The 17,085-nt window shown below is 33.4% G+C and overlaps 1 protein-coding gene across 1 annotated transcript in view; it reads left to right on the top strand.

The window, feature by feature from the left end:
* LOC143348260 (laminin subunit alpha-1-like) overlaps positions 1-17,085 on the top strand; it is a 218,853-nt gene that overhangs the window by 101,420 nt on the left and 100,348 nt on the right. The window lies entirely within an intron of this gene.

Genomic DNA, 17,085 nt, shown 5'->3' with positions numbered 1-17,085 from the left:
CGCTTTTAAGGAAGAGTTGGGACAATGACGTTTCTAAGGTTCAATTAGAGAATTGTAAAATCAGTCGGATTTTTCCCACCCCTAATACCCCAATAGACCTAACGGTTAAGGGATTCGGTAGATTCCCTACTAGTCCTGTTCCTTTTCAGTATACCGCGAAAAGACAATACCTCGTTTGCAGGGCCATTCTCATTGGCTACTCAGTTCCAAACATAATTTCGCCCCCACCATTTGTTTAATACTATTTTCTTCCGCAAGGGTACTCCACACGACTGGGGAAAAACTCCCCCGAACTGTTAGAGATACAAGAAACTGTCAGAAAGCACCATTAATAACTTTAATAATTTTTTAGTAATTTTATTCATTTCTGTATTTCATATTAAACTGATATAACTTGATACATTTTAAAATAGCATAACTCTTCAACTATTAGGTTCAGGGAATAAATACCTTATAATTTTTTGTAGTGATTAAAATACTGCATGGAATGGCTGAATTAAATTTCTAAGTTTCCATTGTTTAAGAAAGTGCAGTTGCATCTTTAGATGCACCAATGCAACTGCATCCTTTTTTCAAATAAAATTTTAAAATTTTGACTGTACCACCCGATGCAGTATTTTAATCTGTAAAAAAAAGTATAAGGTCTTAGTACCTTAAACCTAATAGTTCAAAAGTTATGATACTTTAAAGTGACATAATTTAATAAACTTCAAAGTCGCATAACTCTTCAACTGTTAGGTTCAGGGGAAAAACACCTTATACTTTTTTGTAGTCATTAAAATACTACATCGAATGGCTGAATTAAAATTCTAAATTTTCATTGTTTAAGAAAGTGCAGTTGCATCTCTAGATGCACCGATGCAACTGCACTTTCTTAAACAATGAAAATTTAGAATTTTAATTCAGCCATTCGATGTAGTATTTTAATGACTACAAAAAAGTATAAGGTGTTTTTCCCCTAAATCTAATAGTTGAAGAGTTATGCGACTTTAAAGTGACATAATTTAATAAACTTCAAAATAGCATAACTCTTGAACTATCAAGCGCAGGGCATAAATACCTTATACTTTTTTGTAGTGATTAAAATACTGTATCAAACGACCCTATCAAAATTCTAGAATTCCATTCTTTAATAAAGTTATGAAATTCAGTTTATTCATCATTGGATGCTGTATAATATTGTTTTACGATATGTTATGTATCTTTAACGATTTTTAAGTTACGACTTTTCCATAACATAGTAATGTAATGAGATCAATTTCAATTTTCTTTCTATTCCTGGTTAGAATAACGAATATCATCTTTATATTTAAAAGCATAATATTAAAATTTGGTTGATTCTTAGAGTATCAATGCCTCGCGAACCTTGAACGTGCCTTTTAAGAACAACCTTAGTAACATTAGATCGTGATCGTGTGGAATCGGTGGAAGTACTAGAATAATTTGGAGAAAAATCAGTAATCGAACCGATCATTATCGATCGTTCGTCATCACCGAATGAAATGACGGTATCCGTTAACAGGATCATCGGTCCAGTACCAATACTCTTTACGAGCAATTAATGAGAAGTTTACGAGGTGCTGCAGAGCGAATCTCGCGAGCTAGCCAGGAAAAAGTACGCTCGAAACGCTTCGTGCGCGCCAGAAACTAGCACAGCTCGCAATTAATAGATCAAGGTGTATCTCGTGAAATATTGCTCTTTAATTGTAGCAGATTAATCAGACCGGACTCTATCCCGACGCTCTCGAGATATTCAATCCCTCGCGTCGTATTCCTTTCCTTGGTTCGAATAAGCGCTTAATGAAATTGGATCGATCGTTAGGCGCGATCCAATCGATCTCGAGTCGCATCGAACGATCATTACCGCTCGATTGCTAAAATTAATGGCGACGGTTAATGGCGAGAAGCCGTTTGAATTATGATTATTCTTATTGCGTACGAGCGCTAAAACCGTGACTAGAACTTAATCGATCGAGAACAAAACGAAGAAATAATTATTTCTGTTCCGACAGGAGGACTGTACCGAATTATCCAATCACTCGGTGTATGTTAATTATACTGTAGATTAAGAACCATATAGCTTTCCCCATATTTTTAGTGCTTCGAACTTTCGAATAGGAACGCAAGAAAATTAATTTGATCATTAGAAAAAGAATATAAACGTAAGATGGAAAAATTTGAGGGCTGGGATATGTATAAATCGAACAATAAATGGAGTAGTTTGAAGGCTACAAATTTTATGGTGCAATAATAACAAAGAAATGTTACAGATTAATCGAGAATTTAGTCACCTTTATGAAACAAATTAATTTTGTATTAATCCATCTTTAAATTCATTTTCCATTCTTTAAATTAATTTGATCGTTAGAAAAAGAATATAAAAGTAAGATGGAAAAATTCGAAAGCTGAGATACGTATAAATCGAACAATAATGGAATAGTTTGTAGGCTACAAATTTGATGGTGCAATAATAACAAAGAAATGTTAGAGATTAATCGAGAATTTAGTCACCTTTATGAAACAAATTAATTTTGTATTAATCCATCTTTAAATTCTCATCTTTTTTTTTAATGTGTTCAAAGAGAGAATCGATTAAATGAAGAATTATTATTGGTATTGTTAAACAGACGTTCGTTGGATGAAACGTTGGTGCACCAGCGAGCGTGGATCCCTCTAAAATCGCGTGTGGTCTCGCAAATTGCTTCTGGCAGCGAGTGAGTTAATCGAGGAACGTTGCGGCGCTTGTTAATTGATTCTGCGACTAATGTCGAGCAAGGAACGGGTCGTTAAATCAACGTACGGCCGTCGAGCGCCGACAAACCCCGCTTGTTGTTACAATCCAATAGCTGTCATTACCGTTAACACCAGCGCCAATAACGAGTCGACGAGGCAAATGGGCATCAACCAGTGGATCCTCGAATTCAGTTGCTGGTCCGCGATCGGCATCGACCGGTTAACCAGCCACGAAACTGGAAATATCATACGCGTATTCGCTCGATCGCCGTTGGGTAAATTCCACGTGACTTTTTTCTGCTTAACGACGCGCTATAAAATCGACCGCGGTTTTAGAGATCGTATATTTTTCCACCGAAACAGATACGCATTCCTCTCGATCGCCGGATACGCGAGCTTAGAAAGTAACGATGTCTTAACGACATCTTAAATCAATCGATCGACTCGCTGGATTCCGCGAGCTTCCTCGTAATTCCTTTGTTAAACTTTTTACCCGACAAGTTGGGTTTATTAATTTGGAAAATTCATTTGTCTGGTTGAATGTTAACTGCATAGTGTTTGGAAGTTCTTGTAATTTCTGATTTCTATATTGTTTGGAAATTCTGGTAATTTCTTTTTTAAACTTATATTTTATTTAACAAGTTGTATTTATTAATTTGGAAAATTCATTTGTCAGGTTGAATATTATTGTTTGGAAGTTCTAGTAATTTATTTTCTAAACTAGTATTTTATCTGACAAGTTGGATTTATTAATTTGGAAAATTCATTTGTCAAGTTGAATATTAACTCCATATTATTTGAAAGTTTTGGTAATTTCTTTTTTAAACTTAAATTTTATCTAACAAGTTGTATTTATTAATTTGGAAAGTTCATTTGTCAGGTTGAATATTAACTCTATATTGTTTGGAAGTTCTGGTAATTTCTTATTTCTATTTTGTTGGATTTATTAATTTGGAAAATTCATTTGTCTGGTTGAATGTTAAGTGCATATTGTTTGGAAGTTCTGGTAATTTATTTTTTAAACTTGTATTTTATCTGGCAAGCTCGATTTATTAATTTGGAAAATTCATTTGTCAGGTTTAATATTAACTCCATTGTGTTTGGAAGTTCTGATAATTTTTTATTTCTATATTGCTTGGAGATTCTGATAATTTCTTTTTTAAACTTATATTTTATTCGACAAGTTGCATTTATTAATTTGGAAAATTCATTTGTCAGACTGAATATTAACTGCATAGTGTTTGGAAGTTCTTGTAATTTCTGATTTCTATATTGTTTGGAAATTCTGGTAATTTCTTTTTTAAACTTATATTTTATTTAACATGTTGTATTTATTAATTTGGAAAATTCATTTGTCAGGTTGAATATTATTGTTTGGAAGTTCTAGTAATTTATTTTCTAAACTAGTATTTTATCTGACAAGTTGGATTTATTAATTTGGAAAATTCATTTGTCAAGTTGTATATTAACTCCATATTATTTGAAAGTTTTGGTAATTTCTTTTTTAAACTTATATTTTATCTAACAAGTTGTATTTATTAATTTGGAAAGTTCATTTGTCAGGTTGAATATTAACTCTATATTGTTTGGAAGTTTTGGTAATTTCTTATTTCTATTTTGTTGGATTTATTAATTTGGAAAATTCATTTGTCTGGTTGAATGTTAAGTGCATATTATTTGAAAGTTTTGGTAATTTCTGTTTTAAACTTATATTTTATCTAACAAGTTGTATTTATTAATTTGGAAAGTTCATTTGTCAGGTTGAATATTAACTCTATATTGTTTGGAAGTTTTGGTAATTTCTTATTTCTATTTTGTTGGATTTATTAATTTGGAAAATTCATTTGTCTGGTTGAATATTAATTCTATATTGTTTGGAAGTTCTGGTAATTTCTTATTTCTATTTTGTTGGATTTATTAATTTAGAAAATTCATTTATCAGGTTGAATATTAACCCTATATCATTTGGAAGTTTTAGATTCTTCGACTTTGTATTCTATAGTAGTTTATTGCAGGAATTGCATATAATTAATTCTGATTTTACGTAGATACTAATAATTGTTTATTTTATTGTAAATTAATACGCTTTTTGTTATCATAAAGCAGCGTGATAAGTAGACTGTTTCTAATGCAAATTTATGTTTATTACTAGAATTAATGAAATCGGTATCTTGCTGTATTTCTTATATGTTTTGCATATTAAGTGCATTCTGTAGTTTTTTCAGTATTAAAATTTCCCATAAACGCTCAAACGTCCGCAGTTTAGCGATAAGTTAATGGGACTGGAAATCTCTAATTTATTTGTTTACATTTTTCGATTGTATCTTTATACTTGTTATAGAAACCAAAATTCGGGAATATTTTTAACTTTTCCAGTTGTTGGATTCACTAAAATTTTGAAGATCCTTTTTAAGCAGAGGTCGTCAGAACCTCGAGAATTATTTTCGTACGATTCGCTGAAAATATCCACTTGTAAGTCGAGTAATTAAGATACTCAGGTTCTGAAAGGTGGTCCGTTATAATAAATGGTTCACCGTTTCGGTCCTCCGCGTGTCCGAGCGATTTTAACGTTTTAGTACCTTGTCTTTAGTGACGATTGACGGTATCGTAAACCCACGGCGATTAATAGCCTCACTTTCTGGGCCCAATTCCTTTCCATCCCTTCGTACGTTTCCAGGTAGGTGGGGCATATAAATAATGCGACCCTTATTCGCCAGAAATTGTACATAAACATGGCGACATTGGTTTTTTTCTGTAAGAACATTAGTATCTCGAACGAAAGTGCTCAGAATTTTGACAATAATATTAACACGTTCGCGAATAATTAAAATTTAATAAATTTCAAAAATAGTCAGGTAGATTTACGTCATGTGTTACAATGTTCTAGATAAAAGAAATTTTTAAACACACGAAAACAAAATAAAATGAAAATGCAACATAAAGTGTATAATAATTTTAAAAAATAATTGAAAACAGTTTTTACATATACACTCTGTTTTTGAAATACATTTTTATTACATTTAGCACACAGGCTCTTACATTCATAATATCAACTCTGTGTAATTAGATATAAAGTAAATATTGAAATACCTTTTACAAAATGAATATCGAAATTACCTTGGTGGACCAAATTATTTTACGAAGAATTAATTTTATAAAGTATTATCTCAATGTTCTAGAAAATGTTCACGCGCGATGTATAAATCGAAATGATGAAATAGGTGGGTATAATAAATTGACAAAATTGAACATGAATCCTCCTTCATGCAAGCCATCAATTACATGTGTTTAATGCGTCAAATTGACTCACAATCATAAAAATAGACATACCACATTCGACAATGTCAACGAAGGGGAGCAATTGATATTTAAATCTCATTACGTAACCAACAACCAACATACGCATTTAAAAAATAATATTATAGTTTTATATATAAATATACCGAGCCAATTTGACTCGTTTAAAACTTTATTGATAATTTACTATATACATAATTGTGTTCTCGATACTAACACTAGATTTACGGAAGCCGTCAATTTGACGGATGTCGGATTCCATATTTAAAATTGCAAAACATGTAAATATTATTTTTTAACAACTTATGTTGAATTTGATTGATTCAATGGCGTGAATACATATTCTAATTAAAAGAAAAATCGTATTTTAAGGTAATCGTCAACGTGAGAGGTATCAATAAATACACGTGCTACCAATGCCCGTAAATCTACTGCGCAAGTACAAATATATCTAGTAAACCCGATGTTAAATTAAATAGCTTGATATCGAGAAGGCAATTCAGTAATTTTGCAAACGAACAATGGATGCTAATGGTTCGCGTTGCAGCGTGTTTGCATTGTTGGCAGAGGTTAAGTGCCGACCCCCGTGCAACGACAAATCGATTTACCCCGCGGACAAATTCGACGGAATGACATGCACCTTCCGGGGACTTATTGACGAAGCGTAGCACCGCTACGACCAGACGACCACGCGGGAAAATGACTTAATACGAACATACGATGGCCCGTGGCGATCCGTCAGGCCACCCAGGAGGTGATTGCCGTGGAGAGGATCTATCTACGGAGCCACATTGCCTTCTACGTGCTTAATAGTGCCGGGGCTCTGCATGCCGCATTCTTAGATCGTCCCCCATCGGACGGAAAACCTTCCATCGGGGATCCTTGCCGGATCTCGCCCCGAGTCTTTCAAACCCGTCTGTTACGCTCGATACTTTTCTGCATTCGGTTACAGTTTTGTGTTTGTTCAGCCGGCCTCGTGCACAAGCTCCGACGTTTATTCTTGCGCTCGTTCGCTAATTCGTACGTTTGCACTTTTGTTTCGCGGCGATTACGAATCGAGAAGTCCCGAGATTATCCACTCATCGCATGGAAACCAGACGGTGATGTACTCTGTCTTTCGCATCGAGATGATTGTCATTTTCTAGCAATTGAAATTTCTCGATGTGCATCGATGCAACAATTTATTTCAAATGGAACTTTATAATTTTGATTGCACCACTCGGTGCAGTATTTTAATCTGTAAAGAAAAGTATAAGGTCCTGGTACCTTAAACCTAATAATCGAATAGTTATAAAACTTTAAAGTGAGATAATTTAATAAACTTCAATGTAGCATAACTCTTTAAGTATTGGGTTCAGAGAATGAATACTTTATACTTTTTTGTAGTCATTAAAATACTAAATTTCCATTCTTCAAGAAAGTGCAGTTGCATCTCTAGATGCACCGATGCATCCATTTTTTTCAAACAGAACTTTATAATTTTGATTGTACCATTCGATACAGTATTTTAATCTATACAAAAAAGTACAAGGTCTTGGTGCCTTAAACCTAATAATTCAAAAATTATAAAACTTTGAAGCGACATAATTTAATAGATTTAAAAGTCGCATAACTTTGCAACTATTAGGTTCAGGGAAAAAACACCTTATACTTTTTTGTAATCATTAAAATACTACATCGAATGGCTGAATTAAAATTCTAAATTTCCATTGTTTAAGAAAGTGCAGTTGCATCGGTGCATCTAGAGATGCAACTGCACTTTATTAAAGAATGGAATTCTAGAATTTTGATACGGACGTTTGATACAGTATTTTAATCGCTACAAAAAAGTATAAGGTATTTATGCCCTGCGCTTGATAGTTCAAGAGTTATGCTATTTTGAAGGTTATTAAATTATGTCACTTTAAAGTCGCGTAACTCTTCAACTATTAGGTTCAGGGAAAAAACACCTTATACTTTTTTGTAATCATTAAAATACTACATCGAATGGCTGAATTAAAATTCTAAATTTTTATTCTTTAAGAAAGTGCAGTTGCATCTCTAGATGCACCGATGCAACTGCATCCATTTATTTCAAATGGAACTTTACAATTTTGATTGCACCACTCCATACAGCATTTCAATCTGTATAAAAAAGTATAAGGTCTTGATGCTCTAGACTTAATAGTTTAAAAGTTATAGTAGTTTAAAGTGACATAATTTAATAAACTTCAAAATAGCATAACTCTTGAACTATCAAACGCAGGGCATAGATACCTTATACTTTTTTGTAGTGATTAAAATACTGTATCAAACGACCCTATCAAAATTCTAGAATTCCATTCTTTAATAAAGTGCAGTTGCATTTCTAGATGCACCGATGCATACAAATAAATGAAACTCTGTTTATTCATCATTGGATTGCTGTTTAATTTTGTTTCATGATATTTTATGTATCTCTAACGATTTTTAAGCTGCGACATTTCCATAACATAGTAATGTAATGAGATCAATTTCAATTTTCTTTCTATTCCTGGTTAGAATAACGAATATCATCTTCTTCTTTATATTTAAAAGCATAATATTTAAATATTTGGTTGATGCTTAAAGTACCAATGCCTCGCGAAACCCTTGATCACATCTTGAACGTGCGTTTTAAGAACAAGCTTAGTAATGCTAGAAACTCGAAAATGCCATTAATATCAGTTGGAATATTGTGATGCGACTTTTAGAAATCAAAAATAAATATTTTTTCGCTCGGAAATTAGACACGGAGTATTCGATGCTACTGGGAATTCTTTCTAATTCGAAAATTAACCCTTTATGTCTGTCTATTAATATTGAACAACTAGTAATACCAGCTGGAATTTCGTGAGTGTCTTTTAAATACAAAAAACTATTCATTTTCCCACAAAAGTGTTCAAACACCTGCAATTAAAATTAAAATGTATTTATAGTATAAATTTTCGTTATCATAAATGAAACTTGAATCGAGCTATATTACCTGTTATATTTGTCGTCAAATTTTTAAATTGAAATCGAATTTCAGAACAACTCTTATTTCGCGAAACAATTTGTACCTACGTAAGTGTGCAGAGTAAGCAAATGCATGTGTCAATTTCTAAAATACAAACAGTATAATAAACATATTCTAATCAGTCCAGCTCATCAAGAAGTTCCAAATCCGAACGACCAAACGAAAAATCGTATCTCAGAAAGGAACACTAAACAAACTAAAATCCAAATATCGACATTTTTTGGTGGTCATCGAAACGAAGAACGAGCACTTAATTGCGTGAAAAACACGCATCGCGAGGGTTTCGTCAGGCGTTCGGTTTAATCGCCGTTGCGCAAATATGAAATTAGCACGCGTTCAAGTGGACGCTGATAATCGCTTGAAATACTTTCGCATAAATAAGCCCGATTTGCCGCGGTTATCCGTACTGGCGATCTTCTGTTAGCATTTCCTTCGTCTCTCGGCCACGTATCGACGACGATATTTGTTTACCCGTGGTATTACGTTGTAATTAGATCGAAACGTCGGACAAACGGTCGTCGATCCAGAAACAAAATGCAAATTCCGTTCGCGGTGTGAGGAGAAGGGGTCAAAGATCGAAAAGAAATGTAAATATCGGTTCGATGTAAAGGAGACAAGGGATACCAAGGTCGTTCCTCGCCTTCTCATCAGCTGACACCGATCTCGGCCAACCTACCGCAAGACTGCGGTCGTTTTTCGTAACGCTTCGCCGGGTATCATTGCGATCTTTTCACTGGATTAATTTCTCCTGTCGCCCAGGGGAAAAAAATGGACGCTCCTTTCCTGTTTTTCTGCTTCAAACGAAACCGCACTCGGTACCGTAACGTCTAACGCGAGACGTACCCAACGGTCTGCGCATCTTTCGATGGTATCTTGAAAGCCTAGACGATCGAAGTTCGCGCCACGGTTTTGATTACCCCGTAAAAAATATAAAACAAATTTTCCTGCTGCGTTTTCAACCCCTTCTTGTAATGAACCTTCAATCTGACCGTTTAAGGGGCAAGATAACTCTTTTCTTTCGCGGTCTGTGCTTCTGAAAATTTTTGGTAAATATTCTACGTTAGAAAACACATTCATTCATTAACTGGAGAAAACTCCTTTAGTATAAAAATATGGAAGAACAAAATGAAGATTGTATAGAGGAAATATTATCGCTCATATAGTTTTGTAAAATAATATATATGCTGCAAGGATAGGTTTAGACTTCCTGAGGATTGTTCAATTATATATAGTTGTTTTTTATTTTATTTTTATTTATTCAATAAATGGGAAGCCCTATTAGTATATAAAATAGTAGAAGATGATAATCAAAACAAGGTTACAAAGACAATTTCAATTCGAATTAGATAAACGCAAGAATAAAATGTTAAAAAGTTTAAATATGCTGTGAATGCTTTAAATGATATAATAGTGGATCCAAACTTGGATTTATCTACATCAGAGAGAAGTATGAGAGTCTAAATGTTCTTGTAGAAGCATAAAAATTGGCACTAAACATGAATATTGTCGTTAATAAAGTCTAATAAGAAACAAATCATTTGAATGAACGAAACAATGCAATGATGCAATAGTGGATCCAAACTTGGATCTATCGACATCAGAGAGAAATATGAGAGTCTAAATGTCCTTGTAGAAGCATAAAAATTAGCAGTAAATATGAATATTGTTCATCAAGTCTAATAAGAAATCATTTGAATGAACGAAACAATGCAATGATGCAATAGTGGATCCAAACTTGGATCTATCGACATCAAAGAGAAATATGAAAGTCTAAATGTCCTTGTGGAAGCATAAAAATTAGCAGTAAATATGAATATTGTCGTTAATAAAGTCTAATAAGAAACAAATCATTTGAATGAACGAAACAATGCAATGATGCAATAGTGGATCCAAACTTGGATCTATCGACATCAGAGAGAAATATGAGAGTCTAAATGTCCTTGTAGAAGCATAAAAATTAGCAGTAAATATGAATATTGTTCATCAAGTCTAATAAGAAATCATTTGAATGAACGAAACAATGCAATGATGCAATAGTGGATCCAAACTTGGATCTATCGACATCAAAGAGAAATATGAAAGTCTAAATGTCCTTGTGGAAGCATAAAAATTAGCACTAAATATGAATATTGTCGTTAATAAAGCCTAATAAGAAACAAATCATTTGAATGAACGAAACAATGCAATGATGCAATAGTAGATCCAAATCTGGATCTATCGACATCAGAGAGAAATATGAGAGTCTAAATGTTCTTGTAGAAGCATAAAAATTGGCACTAAATATGAATATTGTCGTTAATAAAGTCTAATAAGAAACAAATCATTTGAATAAACGAAACAATGCAATGATGCAATAGTGGATCCAAACTTGGATCTATCGACATCAAAGAGAAATATGAAAGTCTAAATGTTCTTGTAGAAGCATAAAAATTGGCACTAAATATGAATATTGTCGTTAATAAAGTCTAATAAGAAACAAATCATTTGAATAAACGAAACAATGCAATGATGCAATAGTGGATCCAAACTTGGATCTATCGACATCAGAGAGAAATATGAGAGTCTAAATGTCCTTGTAGAAGCATAAAAATTAGCAGTAAATATGAATATTGTTCATCAAGTCTAATAAGAAATCATTTGAATGAACGAAACAATGCAATGATGCAATAGTGGATCCAAACTTGGATCTATCGACATCAAAGAGAAATATGAAAGTCTAAATGTTCTTGTAGAAGCATAAAAATTGGCACTAAATATGAATATTGTCGTTAATAAAGTCTAATAAGAAACAAATCATTTGAATAAACGAAACAATGCAATGATGCAATAGTGGATCCAAACTTGGATCTATCGACATCAGAGAGAAATATGAGAGTCTAAATGTCCTTGTGGAAACATAAAAATTAGCAGTAAATATGAATATTGTTCATCAAGTCTAATAAGAAATCATTTGAATGAACGAGATAATGCAATGATGCAATAGTGGATCCAAACTTGGATCTATCGACATCAAAGAGAAATATGAAAGTCTAAATGTCCTTGTGGAAGCATAAAAATTAGCACTAAATATGAATATTGTCGTTAATAAAGCCTAATAAGAAACAAATCATTTGAATGAACGAAACAATGCAATGATGCAATAGTAGATCCAAATCTGGATCTATCGACATCAGAGAGAAATATGAGAGTCTAAATGTTCTTGTAGAAGCATAAAAATTAGCAGTAAATATGAATATTGTTCATCAAGTCTAATAAGAAATCATTTGAATGAACGAAACAATGCAATGATGCAATAGTGGATCCAAACTTGGATCTATCGACATCAAAGAGAAATATGAAAGTCTAAATGTCCTTGTGGAAGCATAAAAATTAGCACTAAATATGAATATTGTCGTTAATAAAGCCTAATAAGAAACAAATCATTTGAATGAACGAAACAATGCAATGATGCAATAGTAGATCCAAATCTGGATCTATCGACATCAGAGAGAAATATGAGAGTCTAAATGTTCTTGTAGAAGCATAAAAATTGGCACTAAATATGAATATTGTCGTTAATAAAGTCTAATAAGAAACAAATCATTTGAATAAACGAAACAATGCAATGATGCAATAGTGGATCCAAACTTGGATCTATCGACATCAAAGAGAAATATGAAAGTCTAAATGTCCTTGTGGAAGCATAAAAATTGGCACTAAACATGAATATTGTCGTTAATAAAGTCTAATAAGAAATCATTTAAATGAACGAAACCTCGTTAAGAAAATGTAACGTTGTGTAATCCCAACATGGGAGGCAATAAATAAAGATTTTTTTACCTTAGAGGAAGTGTTTCGACAAATTTGAGCGTTATCAATGACATGGACTAAAAACTGACGAGTTCGCGATTATTTCGAGTATTTGAATACCTCGTGTATATTGACCCCGGATAAAATTTTCTTGGACACGAAAATTCAGAAGCCTGAGAATGTTGTTCGTGCACAGACTATTCGCTTTCGACGAGACAGCCATTCGTGTGCAGACTTTTAATCGCATAGACACCATAGCTCGTACTGTCGTTCCCAACAGTTTGCAACGACTGAAAAAGAGCGCTCATTTCGTCGCGAATAAAAAATCATTGCGTTTCTGGAATCCTCTTTGGCGTTTGCCTTGAAAATTAATGATAAATCGGTTATGGAATGCGATAAAAAATATTTGAAAATATTACACTTATAAACTGGGAGAGTTCGTCGGGATGTGGGAAGGAAAACTCGATAAATTGAAGCGTCCAGAATACGTAAAATATCTTTTCCTCTCTCTCGTACCGAGCATGGAAGTGTATACGTAATATCGAATATCAGTTACAAGACTATACGAAGTTCAATTATATATTATTACACGGCAATTCAAAAGTTGCCGTACATAGGGAGAATGGTCTCCCTTATTTGCAAAACACGTTCTATGCTCTGGATATATGAGCACCATTACATTAATAACACAACGGATGTTTGCGGATGTCAACAGGTTTTCAGATGTTTGAAGAACATTGACGTTCAATTATGGAGACTTTCGATCCATTATCTCTATGCATGGAAACCTTCGTATCACTCTATTCTATCAAATTTCGTTATGAATTTTATAAATTTTCGTTACAAATACGTAATATGACATTTAACTGAATGTGAAATGGTAATGGTTTCTAAGATATGAATGCATACAAATTTTTGTGAAGGTTATTAAAAGGAAAAACACATATGTTTCCATTAAAAAAAAAAAAAAGCTTTAGATGTCGATCCACAAAAAAGGATCATAAAATTTACGAACATAGAATAGAAACGAATTAACACTAAACGATGTAAATTATTAAATGTCATTTATTTATTTGTAAAGGGAACGTGACTCATATTGTACGAGTTTACCAAAATGTTAGCTAACTATTCAAAATTTTCGTTCTACGACGATCGTACAAATTAGAATTTAGAAATTCCTTTCATTAATACCGTTTCAACTTTTCTGTAATATTGTCCAGTAATACTTGTTCGATTTAAAAAATTTGCTTTCTCGTACAGTTTTGCTTGTTGCATATTTGCAACAGTTAAAATGACTAAATGAAATCCGTACCTTAATTTGCATTTTCCAAGACGGATGAGCAAAATGTCAGGTGACTTGTGAAGGGTAGCGTACGTTTGGAAAATCTTTCGATATTTCAATCGTGCAGTGTTAAAACGTTACAAAATTTATTTGAGAAATTCTCGCGCCATCGTGCGATTATGTTAACCGTCTCACGACTCCCTCTAGTATAGTGCGAGCCAAGACACTCGGGGGCACGGGAGTGCCAGACGTCCCGTAATGGAGCCAAATTTGTGCTTTTAGAAGGTCATAATGAAAAAGCAGAGCGCGCTAATTCGAGTCCACGCGTCGGAGATCTTCTCCAGAGATCGTCGATGGCTCGTTAACGAAAAGGAAGACCGACGTGGCGTAACAGGCGCACTTAAGGAACCGGACCTTAGAATCACTATCGATCCTCGATCGCTTCATCGCTACAGGAGGCTCATCGAGTGTCTAATTTTACGAAATCCTAACCGTCGTTTCGAAACGATCGCAGTTTCGACCGTTTAGTCGATCTTTGCTTCGCAAATACGACGGATTCCAATAAATAGAACTTGCGTCGTCCTTTGCCAAAAGATTATCGCCTCGCAAGAAAACTCGTACCCCTTTTCCGAAACTATTATTCCTTCGAAATTAGGTGGAACATTTTTATATGAATATTGTATATTAAAGTCTCCTTTATATTTTTTTTCGCGAAGAATTAAAAGTTCTGTTGTACTAGATTTTTAGGACCACGAAGAAAGATCCTTAAACTATACGAAAATATTTTTTTTATTTTTGTTTTGTCTTTTATTAAATATTAATTAAGTCTTTTAATTCTTATCGTAGATCCATCGTAAAGATCAGAATGCAACAAACGAAAAATTACACGTCCACTCGTTTTCAACAAATTTTTGGAGGCTTCTCATTCTGGTTCCTATTATAGCTATAATAATTAATATTTTTATACGAAATTTTTACAATAAGTAGTTCAAGACATGTACTTTCGAAGACACTAAACGTTTATCAGAAAAATTTTCGTAATTACGCCCGAAAAATTCTTGAAAATTGCCTTTATTTTCAGTCATCACAGTGGTTTCCCCCCTTAAAGGGATATTCTAGTGTTTCATTTGTTTGGTCTTTTTAGGGATTTTTTTATAACAAAAGTATACGTTTCTCAATTTCGAAATTTTACATACATATTCATTTATATTTTACTAATGTTCAGAATTTTTTTCGAGTGAAAATAATCAAAATTGACTGAATTATGTGTAATTGAACAAGTTTCTTTGAAGGGGGTATTCTAGTGTTTCATTTGTTTGGACTTTTTAGGGATTTATTTATAAAAAAAGTATACGTTTCTCAATTTCGAAATTTCACATACATATTCATTTATATTTTACTAATGTTCAGAATTTTTTTCGAATGAAAATAATCAAAATTGACTGAATTATGTGTAATTAAACAAGCTTCCTTGAAGGGGGTATTCTAATGTTTCATTTGTTTGGACTTTTTAGGGATTTTTTTATAAGAAAAGTATACGTTTCTCAATTTCGAAATTTCACATACATATTCATTTATATTTTACTAATGTTCAGAATTTTTTTCGAGTGAAAATAATCAAAATTAACTGAATTATATGTAATTGAACAAGGTTCGTTTAAGAGAGAAAACTCACGTAAAATGGTAAAACGAGAAGTGATATTTGCAAATTTTTTTACAACATAAGGGTTTGACAAAACTTTTTGCTACTTTCCACAGAAAGAGTTTCGTTATTATCCCCGAAAAATTCTTGAAAATTGCCTCTAGTTTCAGTCGTCAGAGTGGTTACCCCCTTAAGGGGCCATTCTACTTTGCAGACAAGAAAAATACATGTTTCATTGTGATTTTTTTGCGGACTATTAAAGAGCGATCAATTTCGGGTTTTGTGGATGTATTTATTATATATTTAAGTATATTTACGAATTTTTACAACGCATAATATCTATCGATTACTTAGTTTTTATTGATCAACGAAGAACAATTTTTACGTGCAGAGCCCGACTGCGTAGGTAATATTTTGCGAACAAGTTATCCGAAATCCAAAACCCAAAGATATTCTTAATATAGATAAGCTTGGTTATAGCATGAATTGAGATATTTCCCAAAAAACGAAAAATGGCACAATGGTAGTTATTTTACGAAAAGGTACTGAATGCTTTCATATATTCTGGTGCCTTTTTGTTAACACAATAAAAGTATTGCACATATCACAGTTATCTTAGTCCGTGCTATAGAGAAACCAGTTCCAAAGATATTGCATAAATTTGATGTTGAAATCTTCAGTAGTTTTCATGTTATTGTCTACGCAGTGTCGAAAAATGTAGTTTCGAAAAAAACAGCTTTAATGTTACACGTCCTACATTTCAGCAGACTATAACTTCGTTAGTTTCCCAAATTTCAATTCAATATTTGATAAATATATTTTCGAGACTACATGCTAAAAGAAAATGCAAAAAAAATTCAATTTTTTTAATCCCTCAAAGTAGAAGGGCCCCCCTTGATGGTCGAGCAAAGAAAAGTAAATGTATCGAAAAAGTGAGGGTAAAAAACGCGGAAGGATTCCAGCGGACGATTCTGTCGCCGGTAATTGATTTCGTAGAGGTCGGTGGTTTAAATTGCGTCGCAACGAGGATCATTAATACGTCGCGTGGATGCTAAGTCCGGTCTAATTGCGTCCTCCGCGTGCTCGTATCTTAATCAGAAGGAAATAATCGCGGGAGCACGCGTGTGCTCGCTAGCCAGTTCGTCGATATACAAAAGACGGATTCGTAGATCGCGGATTTATGCAAACGCGGCTGTTAATAACGGCGCGGTACGTGCAGGCGTAATTACTTGCATTATCGGCGCGTCGCAGCGGGAATGCAGATGCACGTGGGCGACTGCAACAGGGAGGAAACAGAGGGGGGAGGATGTAAGCACGTCCATCGGG

The sequence above is a fragment of the Colletes latitarsis genome, chromosome 11 (assembly GCF_051014445.1).
Source record: "Colletes latitarsis isolate SP2378_abdomen chromosome 11, iyColLati1, whole genome shotgun sequence".
Taxonomy (NCBI): domain Eukaryota; kingdom Metazoa; phylum Arthropoda; class Insecta; order Hymenoptera; family Colletidae; genus Colletes; species Colletes latitarsis.
This window is presented reverse-complemented; position numbering and strand designations above follow the sequence as displayed.